This window comes from Solanum tuberosum, unplaced genomic scaffold (genome assembly GCF_000226075.1).
Source record: "Solanum tuberosum cultivar DM 1-3 516 R44 unplaced genomic scaffold, SolTub_3.0 scf00478, whole genome shotgun sequence".
In the NCBI taxonomy this organism is placed as follows: domain Eukaryota; kingdom Viridiplantae; phylum Streptophyta; class Magnoliopsida; order Solanales; family Solanaceae; genus Solanum; species Solanum tuberosum.
Genome location: NW_006239405.1, coordinates 85601 through 90551, shown reverse-complemented (window position 1 = coordinate 90551; position 4951 = coordinate 85601).

The following is a 4951-nucleotide window of genomic DNA, read 5'->3' as shown; positions in this document are numbered from 1 at the left end:
AAGATTGGAATGGAGAATTGAAGCTTGAGATTTGAGTCTTGAATCCGGAATTAGAGGTTGAGATGTTTGAATTTGGTTGAAGATCTTGGAAGAATTTGGAGAGGGTTAGAGAGTGTTTTGAGAAATGTTTTAGAGACTTGGAATGAACTAATGATATATAGGGAATATCATATGCCCTTTGGAAAAAAAATTGTCCAACACTTAGAAAAAATAATGGGGCGGGTGAACAGTGTTTCGGCTTACTGGAAATGGCACTTTTCTGCCGGCGAGGTTTTACGAAAATGGTCATAACTCCTTCATCCTAACTCGGAATGAGGCGAAACAAATTGCGTTGGAAAGCTAACTCACAGAGCTTTAATTTTGATAGTTTGAGCTCCTTCCAGTTCCTTGTGTGCTGAGAGATATGCCCCTTTAAAGTTGACCCTCCAAATCGCATTTTTTGCGATTTTCGAATTTTGATACGGTTGTTCTAAAATTCGGGTTAGACTCATTTCCCACTCAATTTGACCCCCTGAATAAGAATATGAAGTCGAATTTCCGAAATCATGCACGGATTTTGAGATATATGGAAATTACAATTATAGGTGTTTCCGAAGCACATTTTCGGGCATTTTTGGGGTCGTTTCAATATCTCCCCCTTGGGAACATTCGTCCTCGAATGTCAAAGAAACGTACATGAGAAACACCAACATAGCAAATTCAGCCCACATAGGGATGCAACAATGCACTTACACCTCATTTCAAAAACTTCAACATAGTTGTAAAACCACAATGAACTTGTTAACTTAAACATGAATGTATGCAATGACATGGGGGTTGAACTTAAGACCTGAGATTTTATAAAGGGCTTAGATCAATACCTTAAGCTTGAGTGGAGTGGAAAAGATAAGGATATCGCCTTTGCATGTCCGCTTCGGCCTCCCAAGTAGCACTTTCAACTTGTTGATTTCTCCAAAGGACTTTAACGGAAGCCACATCTTTGTTTCTCAACCTCTTCACTTGTCTATCTAAAATCTGGACCGGAACCTCTTCATAGGTCAAATTATCTTCAACAACACCCACAACATCAAGAGACACAATGGCATTTGGATCACCCACACACTTCCTCAACATAGACACATGAAATACCGGATGAACCAAATCCATTTCGCTAGGCAATTCCAACTCATAAGCTACCTTGCCAATTCTCCTCATCACCTTATAAGGACCCACGTATCTTGGGCTCAACTTGCCCTTCTTACCAAAACGAACCACACCCTTCATGGGTGACACCTTCAAATAGACCCAATCACCAACTCGGAATTCAAGAGCCCTTCTCCTCACATCGGCATAGGACTTTTGGCGACTTTGGGCCGTCTTCAACCTTTCTCTAATCATCCTAACCTTCTCAAGAGCCTCCATAACTAGATCTGGTCCTAACAAGGCCACCTCACCAACCTCAAACCACCCAACCGGTGATCTACAACGCCTCCCATAGAGAGCCTCAAAAGGAGCCATACCGATGCTAGAATGATAGCTATTGTTATAGGCAAACTCAATCAATGGAAGATGATCATCCCAACTACCCTTAAGCTCCAATACACAAGCCCTAAGCATATCCTCAAGTGTTTGGATAGTCCTTTCGGCTTGTCCATCCGTTTGCGGGTGAAAGGCCGTAGTAAGCTTAACTCTCGTACCTAGACCCCTTTGAAAGGACTTCCAAAAGTGTGAAGTAAATTGAGTACCACGGTCCGATATGATGGATAGAGGAATCCCATGCAACCTTACCAAGTCATGAATATATAACCTTGCATAATCTTCCGCCCCATATGTTGTCTTTACCGGTAGAAAATGAGCCGATTTTGTCATCCTATCAACCACCACCCAAATAGAATCAAAACCTTTTCTAGTCTTGGGTAAACCAACTACAAAATCCATATTAATTTCTTCCCACTTCCAAGTAGGAATCTCTATGTCTTGGGTTAGACCACCCGGCCTTTGATGTTCGGCCTTGACTTGTTGACAACTATGACAACCGGAGACGAATTTGGCAATGTCCTTCTTCATGCCTCCCCACCAATACACATCCCTCAAATCTCTATACATTTTGGTGGAACCGGGGTGAATGGAGTAGGAAGAATTATGAGCCTCCTCAAGAATTTTCTCCCTCAAACCATCAACACAAGGCACACACAACCTACCTTGGTACCTAAGGGCACCATCTCCCCCTTGGGAGAAAACTTCCACCTTGCCCTCTTTCACCAAGGCCTTCAATTCTAACAAGGAAGAGTCAAGATCTTGTTTTGCTATCACCTCATCAACCAAGGAAGACCTAGCACCATCAACAACGACCACACCACCATTACCAACCTCTTCCAACCTAACCCCCAACCTAGCCAACCGATGCACCTCCCTAGCCATTTCCCTATCACCAATATCAACATGAGCTAGGCTACCCATAGACACCCTACTCAAAGCATCCGCCACCACATTAGCTTTACCGGGATGATAATGCACACTCATATCATAATCTTTAAGAAATTCTAGCCACCTTCTTTGTCTCAAGTTGAGATCTTTTTGGGTGAAGACATATTGGAGGCTCTTATGATCGGTGAACACATCAACATGTACCCCATACAAGTAATGACGCCAAATCTTTAAAGCAAACACCACCGCGGCTAATTCAAGATCATGCGTAGGATAGTTCTTTTCATGCACTTTGAGTTGTCTAGACGCATAGGCTATCACCTTACCATTTTGCATTAGGACACAACCCAAGCCAACTCTAGAAGCATCACAATACACAACAAATCCCTCAAGCCCATCCGGTAGTGACAATATAGGAGCGGACACAAGTTTATCTTTCAAGGTTTGAAAACTCCTTTCACACTCGTCGGTCCACTCAAACTTAGCCTTCTTTTGTGTCAACTTAGTCATGGGAGAAGCAATAGAAGAAAACCCATTCACAAATCTCCGGTAGTAACCCGCTAAGCCCAAGAAGCTCCTAATATCCGACGGGGTCAATGGCCTAGGCCAATTTCTAATCACATCGGTCTTCTTAGGATCTACCTTAATACCATCCCCCGACACCACATGACCTAGGAAGGCAACCTCCCTCAACCAAAATTCACACTTTTCATACTTGGCATACAACTTCTCCTCTCTCAATCTTTGCAACACAACCCTCAAGTGACCCATATGTTCTTCCTCGCTATGCGAATAGATTAAAATATCATCAATGAAGACCACAACAAAGGAATCAAGGTAGGGTTTAAAGACCCTATTCATTAGGTCCATGAAGATAGCCGGTGCATTGGTCAACCCAAAGGACATGACCACAAATTCATAATGCCCATACCTAGTCCGGAAGGCTGTCTTGGGAATGTCACACTCCCTCACCTTCACTTGATGATACCCGGACCGAAGATCAATCTTAGAGAAGTGGCTAGCCCCTTGCAATTGGTCGAACAAGTCATCAATCCTAGGAAGAGGATATTTATTCTTGACGGTGACCCTATTGAGTTGCCGGTAATCAATACACATCCTAAGGGACCCATCTTTCTTCTTCACAAACAACACCGGTGCACCCCATGGTGATTGGCTAGGCCTAATAAAACCCTTCTCCAACAAGTCCCTCAATTGTTCCTTTAACTCCTTTAACTCCGCCGGGGCCATACGATAAGGGGGAATATAAATGGGTTGAGTATCGGGGAGGAGGTCTATGCCAAAATCTATTTCCCTTTCGGGAGGAACACCGGGAAGGTCATTAGGAAAGACATCAAGGAATTCATTTACAACCGGAACCGACTCTATAGGAAGGGTTTTGGACTCCACATCCCTAACCCTCACAAGATGATAGAGACACCCCTTAGAGATCAACTTACGGGCTTTAATGCAAGAGATGAACCTACCCTTGACTACCACATTTTGGCTTTCCCACTCAAGAATGGGTTCACTTGGGAATTGGAACTTGACCCTACGGGTTCTACAATCAATGGAAGCATAGTATGCATGCAACCAATCCATCCCAAGAACAACATCAAAATCGACCATGTTCAACTCAACAAGATCACAAGGCAATATTTTATGCAAGATGCAAATAGGACAATTTCTATAGACCTTCCTAGCAACAACATATGCACCAATAGGAGTAGACACCTTATATGACTCACGCAACAATTCGGGCTCAACATGAAATTTTTTGGTAACAAAGGGGGTGACAAAAGAAAGAGAGGCACCCGGATCAATTAATGCATATACATCAAAGTCAAAGATTTTCAACATACCGGTAACGACATCGGGGACTTCATCGCCCCCTTGCCTCCCATGCAAAGCATAAAATCGATTGTGCCTTGGGGCACCATCTTGTCGGCCCCCTCTCCCCAAAGGAACCGCATTGGCACCTTGTGGACGGACCTCCTTACCCTTGTTGCGATTTCGGGGACAATCCATTGCCTTGTGCCCCATTTCCCCACAACTATAGCAAGCACCGGTATTTTTCAAGCACGGGCCACCATGGCCCTTACCACACTTCGAACATACATCAATAGGACCCATACCCCTAACACCTTGGGCCCTTGGAACATCATTGGCAAACCCCTTATGGTGCGCATGAGAAGACCCTTGACCTTGATGAAACCGGCCTCCCGTTCTACTTTGGAACTTGCCCTCAAAACGGGCCCTCTTGGCCTCATGACCCCTCCTCTTCCTCAACTTCTCCTCCTCCATTTGTTCGGCATAGACCATCAAGCGGGACAAGTCCATGTCACTAATCAACATTGCGGACCGGCATTCTTCACTCACTAGGTCGGACATACCCATCACGAATTTGTTCATTCTAGATCGTGAGTCGGCAACCAAGTGTGGAGCATACCTTGAAAGTTGGTTAAACTTGAGGGCATACTCCCTCACACTCATAGACCCTTGTTTTAAATTCATGAACTCCACCAATTTGGCTTCCCTAAGCTCAAGA